The sequence below is a fragment of the Ambystoma mexicanum genome, chromosome 6p (genome assembly GCF_040938575.1).
Source record: "Ambystoma mexicanum isolate Mex_15411 chromosome 6p, UKY_AmexF1_1, whole genome shotgun sequence".
NCBI lineage: Eukaryota > Metazoa > Chordata > Amphibia > Caudata > Ambystomatidae > Ambystoma > Ambystoma mexicanum.
In genome coordinates, this window is record NC_090935.1 from 1,462,268,601 (window position 1) to 1,462,284,490 (window position 15,890).

Consider the following 15,890-nt stretch of genomic DNA (forward strand, 5'->3'; position numbering starts at 1 on the left):
TACCAGACCCGTGCCTGTTTACCTGATTTGTTCCTCCTTTTCAAATCGTCCGTGTGCGCACTTGCCTTCTCCGATCATCCACCAGAAAGACATCTTCTAGGGGTTTTTGTGCCTTCTGGCTTTTTCCCCCTGTGAGGCGCTCCCGGTGGGATAACCCCCGTTGTCCCTATCTTAGTGGCACGGTGGCATCCTATCGAGGGCGTCCTTATCTACACAAGAAAAAAGAGAAGCCTCCAAGACGTAAGGAAGGAAAAATCAAGAAGAGAGTGGAAGGTGAGGAGTTGGGGGAAGGGGGAGAATCTGATATTTCATCCGAAGAAGAGGATATAACCGGCATTAGTGACAATATTATACTATTAGGGGCACTGACCATAATAAGTCCAAGTAATACTGTAATTATGAGGAAAAAAAAAGATTGCCTTACAGAGCAACTCAAACTTATCAAAACCCATTGTTCAACAAGTACAAAAACTATGGCCGTGCGGTGTAGTTATTGGGAAGTGCCTGTAGGAAAAAAGATAGAGGTGTAGGGCCTGATTTACAAAATGTGTTCAATGGGACTTTCCCATGTTAAAACATTTGTGTAAATCAGGCACTTAGTCTTTTCATTGCTCTTAACTGACGAAGTCATTTCTAATTTATCTGGTGGAAGGTTACTTTTCAGGCTTTACAGCCACCATAACTGTACTTCTTAATTATGCGCTAGCGCAAGGCATAGTTAAGGTTAAGATGAATTCCATATGGCTTTTCAGGAAAATATTTTCCTCAATAACTTGCGCACGCTTGCATGACAAAATCTGGAAATATTCCACAGTAATAATTTGTGGCAGCAACCTATGCATGCCTAATTTCAGAATTGTACTTAAACTGCTTCATAGTTTAAAACATTTACTTTGGTCCAATTTTTAACAGCTTTTAACATGGGGTTTTCCCCATACCAGAAGAAAAAACGTCAGCCTAAATATCTAAAAATTGACTGCTTCAGTTTTCACTATTTTTTGCAGGTGCCTAGATTTCATCTGGAATTGGTGCACTGAAAAAGAATTTGAAAATCGACTTTGCCAATTTTGAGGTATTATAGTTTGAAATGTATCTATATATGATGCATGCCCAGAACGAATTTGCATATTTCATACTAACTGTACACATAGCGTATGAACTTTACAGTTTGTACATTACACAATCAACATCTCCCAAAAGCTCACATCAAAGGAAAGTGTCAGTTGACTTTTATGTGAGTTTTAAGGTGGTGAAATAAATATACACTTTTCATATGAACTGTACACAGAGCATATGAATTTTACGGTGTGTACATTACTCAATTAACATTTCCTAAAAAATCACACCAAAAGCAAGTCACATCTGGCTTTTTTGTCAGTTTTAAGGTGATGGAATAAATGTACACTTGTCATACGAACTGTACAGAGAGCGTATGAGTTTTACAGTTCACACATTGCACAATTAACATTGCCTAAAAACTCACATCAAAGGAAAGTCACATATGACTTTGATGTCAGTTTTAAGGTTATGGAATAAATGTACACTTTACACGCAAACTGTAGCAAAATGAGTATGAATTTCACAGTTTGTACAATACGAGGTTTACATCCGAAACCACATCAAAGTCAGGGCTGATTTTACACAGGCACCTACTACACATAACATGTGGATGTACAACACATGCTCTCACATGCACCTATGACACATGCAACTGTGGAACATGCTCCTATGACACAGGCTTTTATTACACATGCTACTATCACACACTATTATAACACACACTGCACACTCTTATGGCACACACTGTAATGATACACACTCCTATAATGCATACTCCTACTGCATGTGCTCCTACAACACATGCTGCTGTGACAAGCGGTCCTACAACACACAATCCTTTGATACATGTTCCTATGACATGCGCATGTACTACACAGGTGCCAAGTATACAAAACATCTGGATGTACAACACATGCTCTCACATGCACCTATGACACATGCTTCTATGACACATGCTACTACCACACACACTTTTACAAAACACACTATCTACACATGTGCCTACTACACATAACATCTGGACGTACAACAAATGCTCTCACATGCACCTACCACACAAACAACTATGGCACATGTTCCTACGACACATGCTTCTATGTGGATGATGCAAAGGGTCTTGAATTTGATCCTTGCGGTCACCGGGAACCAGTGGAGAGATTTTAGAGCTGGAGAGATGCAGGCCTTGGGGTTGAGGCCAAGGATAAGTCTTGCAGCCCTATTCTGGATTAGTTGAAGAGGGCAAAGGGAAAAAAGCAGCAGATTGGGGAAGAGGCTGTTGCCGTAGTCCAACCTAAAGAGAACCAGAGCTCTTGAGACACTGAGCTTCAGGGGGAAGGTGAGGAAAGGGAGAAGAATACCTCTGAGGAGGTGAAGCTGAAACTTGGACTTCTTGGCAAGGTCTGAGATGTGCAGGAAGAAGGAGAGAGAAGAGTCATAGATGACCCCAAGCTTTTTTGCCTCTCAAAAAGGTAAGGGGAGGGGACCCAAGAAGGGTGACCAGAGAGAGGGAAGGAAACAGGGAGCAGGTGTCCAAATGGGAAGGACCTCTCTCTTACTAGCATTAAATCAGGGATCATTAACGGAGCACCATGCCTGAACAGCAGTCAGGCAATCAGGTATGAGAGGAAGGAGAGAAGGTAGAAGAGAGCTTAAAGCAGAGCTGAGTGTCAACAGCATAGCACTGGAAGTGAGGAGACAAGGTGGAGATCAAGTGGGCCAGAGGAAAAATGTAGATATTGAAGAGCCACAGCGATAGGATAGAGCTCTGTGGGACGCCACAGATAGAGAGTGAGATGGAGGATAGGAAAGGGCCCAATTGCATTTGGGAGGGTCAGTTTGAAATGGCGGAAGTCAGCCATGCCAGTGCCTGGTCCATGATGCCAAGGCTATCACGGAGACGATTTATGAGGATGGCATGAATGACTGTGTCAAAGGCAGAAGAAAGATCGAGAAGGATCAGAACAGAGGGAGAGTTTGAGAGCAGGTCTTGTTTATGTGCCTCTGGATGCTCTGATGCCAAACTGGCGGTCATGGAGGCAGGCAGCCGATTCAGTGTGGTGGGTTAGTTGGGAGATGACCAACTTCTCCATAAGTTTGACCAAGAAAGGGGTAATAGAGATAGGGTGATAGTTAGCCGGGCATTAAGGGTCTCCTTTAGGAGAAGGGTGCACAAGAGAGTGCTTGAGGGGTTGTGGGAAAGAGCCAGTGGCAATGGAGTTGTTACAGAGGTCAGCCAATGGGGGAGGAGGCGAGGAGGGAAATGTCCTTGATAGTTCTGGAAGAGCAGGGGAGCATCTGTTTGGAGGAGACTTTCATAGAGCGGACTACTCTAGAGACCTCATCCGGTGCAATGGGAGAGAAGGAGGACAGTATTGTAGGGATATTGGGGACAAGGTAGGCAAGAGAACAGAGGGTGTGGGGGGAAGTTGAGGACAGTCCGGATAAGATGTCCTGAGCTTTGAAGGAGAAGTGGGAGGCCAGTGCAGTGCAGAGGGCCTGAGGGAAGAGTAGAGGAGGAGACTGCAGTTAGATTGGCATGTTCCTTGTAGATTTTCAAAAGTTCACCAGTGTTATTGCTGGCCCCAGAGATGCAGACTTGGACATGAGCCATCTTTTTGGAGAGGATGGTGAGACGATATTGCCTTTGGAGCAGGCAGCAGGCCAGTTTGTCAGAGGATGTACCTGAGGCCTACCACTTCTGCTCAGCAGCTTTGCACTTGCGTTTCAGAATTGCCAAGTCGGAGTCATACCAAGAGTTGCATTTGGAGGCAGGCATCATGCGGATCATCATGACGGGGAAGGATGACCAGAGTGTTGGCGATGGAGAGATGGAAGTTAGACAGTGCAGAGTCAGAAGAAGAGTCAGTGGTAGGGGGAGGTGGAGGGATGAAGGTGGTGGCAAATGCAGTCGCTGACACGCGCTTCATCGGTCAAATGATGGGGAAGGAGACTGGCAGTGCAGGCAGAGGCATTGACGCGGCCAGGGAGCTTAGGGTGGGAGGAAAGGAGAGAGTGGTCACACACGGAGAGAGGCCTAGTTAGAGGGTTAGAGAGAGGGATGTCTGTTGAGATGAGATCATCCAGGGTGTGTCCGGCAGAGTGGGTTGGGCCAGAGGGAAGAATAGTGAGAGAGAGGGAGTCACAGAGGTCATGAAAGACTACAGAGCCCCAATCCTGAAACTCAAGATGGATATTAAAATCCACAAGGAAGAGAATAAGTTTGAGGGTGGAGGCCAGGAGAGAGGAAAAGGTCTGCCCATTCTGAGAGGAAAAGGAGGGTAGTTCTGGAGGGCCTGTAGATAGTGGCGAGGGAGAGGGTAGGAGAGACAGACAGCTTGCAGACGAGGCATTCAAAGGAGGAGTAGGATTGAGTGGGAATGATGGTGTCTGGAGCCCACTCAGGAAAAATCAGGGCCACTCCATCCCCAGAGCGAGTGGTCCTGGGATTGGATAGGATATTGTAGCCATCAAAGAGAAGGGTGTCAAAAGCAGTGACATAGCTGGCCTTGAACCACGTCTCAGTGAGAGAAAGGATGTCAAGGTCTTCAAGGAAGAAACAGATGTCAGAGGCATGTTTGACTGCAGAGCGAGAGTTGAGGGTAGCTAAGTGTATCTGCTTGCCCCCATTAAATGTTTTCTGAGGGGGGGTACAGGGGTGGGGTACCACCACCATATGGGGGAAGAAGAGGGGTAAGAGGGCAGTGGGGATGCCGTAGATGGGGGGGGGATTCAAAAGAGACAGTAGACGCCTGTCAAGAAGGAAGAGGTTGGGCTGAGAGGCCTGGGCCATGATAGTGCCATTACGATAGACATTGATGATGCACCTGGATGACGAGAAGTGAGCCAAAAGCACTTCCTATCTGGTCCTATCATTAATGGGAGAGAAAGAGAAAGGGGATAGGACAGAGACCATATGAGTTCTTAGGTCAGGAGAAGGAAGGACAAAGAGAATTTCAGTGACAGTCTGTCTGGAGATAGCATTGACGTACGTGTCTGCAATGGGCAGACCTGGGTTGGAGACCAGGAGAGCCTTCTTAAATTTCTTCCTTCCAGACTTCGAGAGAGAGGGGGATAGGTGATGGAGAACCAGTTGGAATATATATGAGAGATGGAGAGCACCATAAGCAAGAAGTGGGGGGTGCGTTGAGGAGGGAGAGGGACAGAACTGCACAGTGCACGACAGAACTCACCCTGCGGCCTAGTAGCCAAACGGAGCAGAAGAACAGCACTAATAGCAGGATCCCAGTGAGGGCAGCAGAGCTAGAGGTACACGAAATGAAGGCTCAGCCATACATGAGGACTGGCAGAGCACAGACATTTTGCACAGAAAATAACCAAAATTTAAAATCATTTAGTACAGAAAACGCCAGAGGTACTTTCTAGTAAAGCACTAAAATGAAACAGAAAAATAATTCATACGCAGGTTTAATGTCTAGCTAGATTCGACTTTTAAGTCAGAGCCCTAAAAGTCAGCAGAAAACAAATCATGCGCAGGGTTGATGACATTGCTAGATTCTAATTTTAAGCCAGATCCCTAAAACGCAGCAGAAAACAAATCATGTGCAGGGTTAATGGCACAGCTAGATTTGAATTTCAGGCAAAGAGCTAAAATGCTGCAGAGAAACAAGTTAAAGTGCTGGTTAAGACACAACAAGATGCAGGTTGCTGAACCAATAGAAGCAAAAAGGCTTAGTGAATCAGCGAAAACAGTCACGGCATATAGGCAACACATTTTGGCAGTAAGATAGGAGAGATGAGCGGAAAGGGGGAGGGAGACACAGTGCGCAAGCAGTGTTAAAACAGAATGAGGCACCAAGTTCAGCAACACTGTGAGGGGTAGTAAAGGCTTCAGTGTGAGAGTTCAGGTGGGATCCACAGACGAAGGTCAAGTAGCGCAACGTGAGAGAGTCACAAGATCAACATAGAGCCCACAGAGTTTTGCAAGCATGTCCAGGCAAAAAGTGTAATGCCAACTGCATCAGTCCTTTGATACATGTTTCTATGACATGCACACTTACCACACACATGCTTTCTAAACATAAAATGTGGAGGTACAACATGTGCTCTCAAATGCATATAGGATGCATGCACCTACGGCACATGCACCTACAACATGTGCTCCTAGAGCACATGCTCTTATAACACATGCTCCTACCACACACATTCTGATGACAAACACTCTTCTGACATTTACTCTTATGATGCACACTTACCATGTACTGTTATGACACACAACACGTGCTCCTCCAACACATGCTCCTCTGACATGTTCATCTATTAGACATGCTCCTACTACACACACTCTCCTACGCCACATGCTTCTGCAACATGTGCTCCTATTTAATCTGCTCCTACAACACATACTCCTCTTCTACCATATAAGCACCTACAACATGCGCTGCAATCATGTACGCAGAGCGTATGAGTTTTACAGTTGGTACATTACATAATAAACCTCTCTTAATGAATCACATTAAAGGAAATTCATACTAACTGTACACAGAGTGTATGAATTTTACTGTCCCCACATTACACAATTAACATCTCCTAAAAAGTCACATGAAAGGCAAATCACAGCTGACTTTGATGCCAGTTTTAAGGTGATGGAATAAATGTACAATTTCTAAACAAACTCTACACACAGCGCATGAGATTTACAGTTCGTAAATTACACAATTAACATCTCCTAAAAACTCACATCAAAGGCAAGTGAAAGCTGACTTTGATGTAATTTTTAAGATGATGGAATAAATGTACAATTTTCACACACTGTTCCAAGAGGTGTATGAGTTTCACGGTTCGTACATCACGCAGTTTACATCTGAGAACTAACATCAGTCAGGGCTGATTTCGATGTTACTTTTCAGTGGATGTAATAAATGTAAATTTTTCATACACACTGTATGGTTTATGATTTTTGAAGTGCACAGATTAAGCAAATTACAACTTTTGAAAACTTACAGAAAAATCAGGGCTTACGTTTGATGTGGGTTTTCGGGTGCTGTAAATTGCATACAAGTATGAAATGGAAAAGTTACATACGCCACTCATATGTACTAAAAATGCACATTAAAGCATACCAAGATAGCCGCCGGGATGCGAGAACCATGAAGAGAGGGCTCCCACTTGGCGCCACCTGAGTAATAAAGATATTGCAGTGCAAACCCCCCCCCCCCCCCCGTGGTGTGGCCCAAGCAATGTTTCAGGACTATGAGAATCATTTGTTGAGCAGAATATGCCTGGTTATTGAGGGATAAGCAGCAAACCCCTCCAGCCATTTTGGAGCCAGGCCTGGGAAGGCTACGGAGGGGCTGACTGTTCTCCCCTCCTACAAGTATCAGCGGAGAGTTCAGATTTACTATGGTATTGGTCCCAATTCCTCGCACCTTATTTCCAGCGGAGGGTGGACTCCTCGGAACACCTGTGTCTGTCTTTCTGCAGTGATACATTGGGCAGAGGGCAGTGAAGGAGGAGGTGACCTGTGGATTGAAGGTCTTTGGCAACAGCGGAGACAGGAGATGACTGGAACACGCTGCAAGCTGGATTAAATCTAAGGTGGGTGCGGAGGGGGAGAAAGTGTGCGGGAGCCCACGGTCGTTGGCAGCACTCCCAACATTAGGTGGCGATTCTGAAAGAATCTGTATCCGTAGACAAAGGTGGCATGGGACCGTGGGGAGACGCACCCCTGATAGCAGGGAAAGGGAAGGTGATCTCCAGATAGGGCTCAGCTGTGGTACATGTGGAGGAGTATTGGTGGGCCTTAATCGAGCGAGTGAGGGCGGTGGCTTCAGCCTAGTGGAAGCTCCCAGGAGTAGTGATTTACAGGAATAAGGCACATCTCAGACTAGAAAGCTATTGGGAAAGAACAATATCGTCCTACCCCCCGCTACAGCAAGATGGGGTGCTACAGAAGCTCTGGCGGAAGTAAGGGGAAACAGCTCTAGGTGAAGAACAGACCCCCCCCCAGGAGCAGGAGGAATCGGGAGGGTTGCCAGTTTGGATAACTGGGCAAGCAGTAACCAAAGAAGTGTTTCAACAATGCTTTAACGAGTTCAGCGGGCAGATGACAGAGACATTACCGTCCCAGTTGAGTCTGATTAGAACGGAGCTAGCTCAGTCCTTGCAAGAGGTGAATGGGGACATCATTGAATTAGGGGAAGGACTTGATACCACATAAAAGGCCATTCAAGAGCTGGCTGAGGACGCATGCAAGATAGATTCATTAACAGACTAACTTTCAATGGCTACACAAAATCTAGAGATTCAGACTGAGGACCTCGAAAATTGCTCGAGGAGAACTAACATTAGGGTAAAAGGGCGGCCCGAAGGAGTGGAGGACCGAGACTTAAAAGACATGATGCAACATGTTTTTGCTGATCTGCTGGAGGTGGGGGGGAGAGGTGCCCTTGGATCGTATTCACAGGCTAGGCCCTAGAAGAGTGGAACCAGGTGCCAGAACTTGCGATGTTGTAACGGCTTTCCAATGATACAGACAAAAGGAGACGATTCTACAGGCGGCCAGAAAGGCAAGTCCCATCAAAGTGAGATTGCGTTGAAATACAATTATATCAAGACCGAGCGCAATCCACATTGGTGAAGCCGAGAATGATGGGGCCGGTGGTCAATGCTCTGTCGCAGGCTCAAATATGATACAGATGGACGTTCCCATTTGGATTGTTGTTTTCATGGGAGGGACGCCAGCACCGCATTGCCTCCTGCGAAGGAGGACTTAGGATCATGAAAATGGAGGAAGATGGAGGTGTGCAACAAGACTTGAGGTCGCCATGAGAGACAGTAAAGATTAAACAATGGGAATGGAGGAAAGTATGTGAGCTACCGTCGAAGAAGAGGGCTCTGAGTGGTTCCGCAAAACAATGGACAAACCCACTCGCCCGTGAGGGCAAATAGTTACATTATGGCCTGGGTCCTGAGGGAGGGGGTATGGCCTGGAATAGCCTAGGCAATGTTAGAGTAATTAACCACAGGGTGGTAGAACGGTGGAGGGCTAGCGCTGAGGAAGGTGGTAAGTGACCTCGGCGTCTGGAATTAGGGTACGGTATGGGTCCTAGTGCACCCGCACAAGTTATCTCCCAGTGTTTAGTGAGACTTAACCCCATGGCTTGTTACATGGGTGGGGGGAAAGTGTTGAGTCTGACCAGCGTGTTTGGGAGGACAGAGGTGGAAGAGCGAGTTGGGATGGGATGGGGGGACAGCTGCTATTGAAAGAATTAACATGCCAAAAGGTCTATGGGGGTAAACGAGGGGTCCAACTGTTGACACTGAATGTTAGGGGTTTCATCTCCCTGTTTAAAAGAAGATTTCTTAAGGCACGGAAAAACGGACATTGTGACTCTGCAAGAGACCCACATACGTAAGAGTGATAGCCACAAATTAAGGATCAACAGGTACCAGCATGTTGTGCAATCCAACAATAGGGAAAAGACAGGAGGGGTCCTTGTAGCTTTTAAGAGATTGTTAGGTCTGAAAATAAGTGCGATAGAGGTGGACAAGGATGGCAGATATATCTTGTCCAGTATTCAGTGGGGGAGTTTACGGTATACGATAGCCACCCTATACGCACCTAATACAGGGCAAGATGGATTCCTGCAGGTGGTGTTGGCCAAACTTGAAAAATGTGCGGTGGGACAAATCATAATAACAGGCGATTTCAATGTAGCATGGGATCCGTTGGTGGACAGGAGCGCGTAGTAAACTCAACCCACAGGGGCCCCACGCAAAAAAAGCAAACATGTATGACCCAATTAGCAAAGGTAGATTCCTGGAAAGAAACTCAGAGGGGAACTAAAGGGTACACATTCTATTCTCATGTCCATCAGTCATTTTCACAGATCGATTATGTATGGGTGTCAGCTACTTTATTAGGGCAAGTACAAAAAATGGTCTGGGGCCCATTAGTTTATCAGATCAAGCTCCCATATTAATAGATATACAGCAGGAAAAATGGAGGGTCCGGGCTTCGGCACTGGAAATTTACAAATCATCTATTAGGGGACCCAGTCATAAGCAATGAACTACAGGGTAAAATTGAGGATGTTTTCTTAATGAATAGCACTCCAGGAATGCAGGAACAGACAGTGTGGGACTCTTTTAAGGCAACAAAGAGGGGTGAGTTTATTGCAAGGAAGGTTCTACGAGAGAAGCAACGCAACTCAATGCAAGGCGAGCTAGAATCGCAACTCAAGGGGGTGATGAGTAGACTGGAAACAGATAGGGGTGACTCTAAGGAGGGAATATAGGCACATTAAGGGACAATTGGATCTACTACAGACTAGGCAGACTGCGAAGTCCTTACTATTCCTAAAACAGCAGTACTATATTAAGGCAAACCAGGCAGATCGTATGTTGGCGCGACAGGTGAGGAAGAAGGAGGAAGCAAGGGCCATCCTCTTTATCAGAACGGGACCAGGAACTTTTAGCTCTTCATCGGAAGATATAATACAGGAATTTACAGAGTACTACTCTGCACTATATACTACTTTGTCCCCAGATGAAGAATCTCAGGTGGCATATTCGAAGCATTGAAAGTTAAATAAAATTGACCCAGGGGAAACTGAGGGGTTGGAAGTGGAAATTACTCCAGAGGAAGTATGAGCAGCCATCATGTCTTTATGATATGATATGGCATTTATAACGTGCCTATACACAAGTGTTTCAAGGCGCGACAAGGCAAGGGGGAACAGAGAGAGGACAAAAACAACGATCTTACTAAGCCTAGTGTCATTGAGACCGCGCAAGTGCAACGGGAACAGGGTAGGGTGCTGGGGGGCTGGAGAAGTGCAGGACAAAGGAACAACAGGAAACAAATAGTGCAGCCAACGGGTGGTAAGTGTAGGTGCTCAGAGGTGCAGACAATGTGCGTCAATAAGTGCAGGAGAGGGGATTGTAGGGTTACAGATATAGGCCACAAGTGCAGGGGGTACCAGAGGCAGTGCAGGTTTGCAGCTGGACAGGCAGGGACCTGGGCACGAGTTCAGAGGGTGGCCAGGTGACCAGTGTGTGTAACAGACAGGAGATAAGCACGGGAGAGGAAGAGAGAAGGCAGAAGCAAAGAGGAAGGTCTTGAGGTGCTTCCGGAACCGGAGATGATTCTGCTCAAGTTTCAGAGAGGAAGGGAGGCTGTTCCAGAGGGAGGCACCAGCCGAAGAAAGAGATCTGCCCCCAAATCTTTGCTTGGAGAAGCCACTGACCCTCAAGGAGTTGGAGTTGGAGGAGCGGAGGGCTCGAGTAGGAAGATATCTCGGTAGAGAGAGTTTGAGGTATTGCAGTCCCTGGCCCCAGAAAGCCTTGTGGATGATGCAGAGGGTCTTGAACTTGATCCTTGCCGCCACTGGGAGCCAATGAAGAGATTTCAGTGCTGGAGAGCTAGAATCCCTGGGCTTGAGGCCAAGGACAATCTCACAGTCCTGTTCTGGATGAGTTGTAGAGGACGGAGAAGAGAGGCAGGTAGATTTAGAAAGAGTCTGTTTCAGTAGTCTAGCCTAGAGAGGACCAAACCTCTGGAGACACTCAGCTTCTGGGGGAAAGTGAGGAAAGGGAGAATACCTCTGAGGAGGTGCAGCTGGTAGTTTGACTTCTTAGAGACATCAGAGATGTGAGGAGAGAGGGAGAGTGTGGAGTCGAAGATGACCCAGAGATTCTTAGCCTCACCGGTAGGAGCAGGAAGAGGGCCCAGGGTGGGTGGCCAGAGAGTGAGAGGAAAGGAGGGAGCTGGTGATCCGATAAGGAGGATTTCCATCTTACTGGCATTAAGGCAGAGATCATTGGCGACACACCACTCCTGGATTGTGGACAGGCAATCCAGGATGAGAGAGGGAGAAGAGGCGGCTAAGGGGAGCCTGAAAGAGAGCTGAATATCATCTGCATAGCACTGAAAGTTGATGCAGAGAGCAGCTATGCGGTGGCCGAGAGGTGCCAGGTATTGGTTGAACAGCCAAGGAGAGAGATTAGACCCCTGGGGAATGCCACAGGTAGAGAGAGAAATAGAAGAGAGGAAGGACCCAAGTTGGATCTGGGAGGGTCGGTCAGAGAGAAAAGGGGTCAGCCAGGCTAGGGCCTGATCAGTGATACCCAGGTTATCACAGAGCCAGTTGTGTATGATGGCATGGTTGACCATATCAAAAGCAGAGGAGAGATCGAGGAGGATAAGGACAGAAGGAAGGTTAGTGTCGAGGTTTGAGAGCAGATCTTCACGGATGTTCAGGAGAGCAGTTTCTATGCTTCTGGCCGCTCTGAAGCCATACTGATGGTCATGGAGACAATCAACAGATTCAGTGTGAAGGTTAAGTGTGAAGGTTGACCAATGAAAAAGGCCCCACGACTGGATGGTTTTCCTGCACTGTTTTATAAAACGTATAAGGATATATTAACCCCTGTGATGACTTCTCTTTTTAACTCCTTTACTATTTCGGAATGTATTGCTCAGTGGAGGAGGCAAAAGCAGTGTTATTTCCCAAGCCTAACAAAGACAGAACACAATGTGGGTCATATCGACCCATATCTCTTATTAACATAGATGCAAAAATATTTACTAAAATATTAGCGACAAGATTGGAAAAACGAATTCCTAAACTCATCCACCTGGATCAGTCAGGCTTTGTGAAGTAGGCAAACATTTGACAACACAATGCACGTGTGACATCTGATCGAGAAGGTAAACAAATCAGGTCTTTGCATGGGGGTATTAATGTTAGATGCAGAAAAAGCATTTAAATGGGTGGAGTGATCTTTTTTGTTTCGCACTATGGAGGCAATGGGGTTTGGGCTGATATTTGTACAATTGGTCAGGGCTAACTACCAGTCACCTGTTTTGCAGTTAGCCATTAATGGTTATGTATCACAGTGAATCAAATAAAAAAATGTGTAGTTCCTATAACATGCGCTGTCACATTAGTGATTGTGATGAGTCAAGAATATACAAAACAGTATTTTATTTCACTTTTGCCACTATGTGCCTAGGCGCATTGATGGCCTATTCAAAAGTGAATCAAGGTGTCTCGGGGTACAAAGCAGGGATGCCCGTTGTCCCCGGTTTTGTACGTGATACACTTGGAGCCGTTTTTTGATCTAAGATTCAGGACGAGAAGAATATCTGAGGAATACGATTTGGAGGAGTGGAGCCCAAAGCAATGCCGTTCGCCGATGATTTACTTATCAGGGAAACGGATTTAGCTAGCTCAATGCCAGGGTTGACCAAAGAACTTGCAAAATTTGGTGAATTGGCAGGCTTGAAAATGAACACCAATTCAGGGGGACACAGGGGACAGCTGTGTCAATGGAACGGTCTTTAGACATGGGTCAGTATATGATGACGGATAAGGGCCTACGATATCTGTGAGTGAGGATAACCCACTCCTTAGAATCTTTGTATCAGGCTAACTTTCCCCCTTTGTTAGAATCCATCAAAAAGTGGCTAGAGGAGCGCAATCCCCTCTCAATTTCATGGATAGGTCGTATTAATGTTATAAAAATTATTGTGCTCCCAAGGGTTTTGTACTATTTCCAAGCTTTACCGTTGACAGTCCCTGAGAATTTCTTTAAGATTCTAAACAAGATGGTGGGGAGTTTCATATGGAAAGGAAAAACACCAAGGGTGTCTTGGAAAGTACTAACAGCGCCCACAACGAGTGGTGGGATCAGGGCTCCAAATTTTAAAACGTTTTATCAAGCGGCCCAGTTATGGATAATACGGGAATGGTTTGGGGGTATCAAGGAAAGATTTTGCTGTGGATGGATAGAGCGGTAGTTGACAGGCCCCTAGAAGTTCTCTGGTGTCAGAAGGCTGACAGACCTGCATGCATGTATAGGAGTAAAATCACAGCTATGATAGGGGACGTATGAGATGCTGTGGTATGGCGGGTGGGCATCACTATGTTTCCTTCCCCATGTATGCCTCTTTTTTTGCAATACTCAGTTTTCACTGGGGGGAGAGCAGGGAGCCTTTATTTGATGGGAAGAAGATGGGAAGTATGGTGCAGTGCAAGGAGATTAGGACATTCCAACAATGCAAACACTTATTTGCTATACTTGAGGAGGAAAGGTTTAGATGCACACAATTGGGACATTGGCTACAGGCTTCGAGAAAAAAACAAACGGCCATGAGGGACATCACCCCTTTGAAAAGTAGCTGACCACACATTTCGGGGCACTCTCATATGGTAGGAGCACTATATAAGTTGTTCACGGATATCCCATCTCATTTGTACTAGGGGTATATGAAACAGTGGGAAAATATCTTAAGCAAGCCTATATCAGAGGAAGAATGGCAGGAGGTGTGGCAAGGGATTCCAAAACTCATGAGAGCACTCCAGATCCGAGAGATGTGGCTCAAAGTAATGGTGCAATGGCACTCGACACCCGAGAAATTACATATATTTTACCCAAAAGTGTTGGGTGAATGTTAGTGGGATGTAAAGATAATGGGACATGGGGGCAGATATGGTGGGCGTGCCCAATTTTGAAACCATTTTGGAACAAGGTTAATACAAGTGGGTGGTGGGGGAATGTTTATGTTATGATAAATTAAATGCTAATAAAAATACTTTTTTTAAAACGCACATTTAAGTTAAAGTGAACTTTAATGTGAGCTTTCATACATATAGCAGGCATAAAAAGCAAAAGAAGAATATGACAAACACTACACACTCCTACAACGCACTCCTACACCACGTGATCCTGTGGCATGCACTCCTACGAGACACACTCCTGCGATCCATGTTCCTATGACATGCGCACCTACTTCACACATACCCCACTACAAATAGGATTTGGATGTACGATACGTGCTCTTACAACACATGCTCCAACCACATGCCCTCTTACAACACACACACTTACGATGCACCCTTAAAACACGCTCTTACAATGCACTCTCTTATGACACACACTCCTACATCACACGCTCCTACAACATACTCTCATATGATACATGTAGTTATTACCAGTGCTCCTACTACACACACGACACATGCTCCTACAATGTGTGCTCCTACAACACATGGGACTACGACACACACTCTTACAACACATACTCCTACCTCACGGTCAGCTACAACATACGCTGCAAACACATATGCAGAGCGTATGAGTTTTACAGTTTGTATATTACAAAATTAACATCTCCTGAAAACTCACATCAAAGGAGGGTCAGGGTTAAATTAGATGTCAGTTTAAGGAGATGGAATAAATGTACACTTTTCATATGAACTGTACCAAGAGGCGTATGAGTTTCAAAGTTCAGACATTACGCAGTCTACATCTAAAAACTCACCTCAGTTAGGGCACATTTTGATGTTAATTTTCTGGGGATGCAATAAATGTACCTTTCTGTATACCAACTGTAATTTACATCTTTTGAAAACTGATAGTAGAGTCAGGGCTTACTTTGATGCTAGTTTTCAGAGCTATAAATTACATACAAGTACGAACTGGCGAAGTCATGTTTGCCACTCATACATATTAAAAAGGTGCATTAAAGTTGACTTTAATGTGAGATTTCTTACATATAGGGGGCATATAACGCATGATTAGATTAGGGGTACATTTTACATCAAAACCCTACACGTACATTTGTGATATTAACATTTTATATATTATAAGAGTGCAGAAGTAAGAGTCTGACACAAAAGGTGGTATGATTCTTGCCAAAGACTTTTATTAAAAGGAAATAAGGGAAAATCCTACCTAGCCCTATTACTAAGAGGGGTTTCTCTGCCTCAAACCAAACACTAAGGACTGTCAGGATGTTTGTCAAAAGTAAATAGTTCACCGTCTTGTGTCATGAACATATTTCCATCCCTTACACTTGAAGCTAA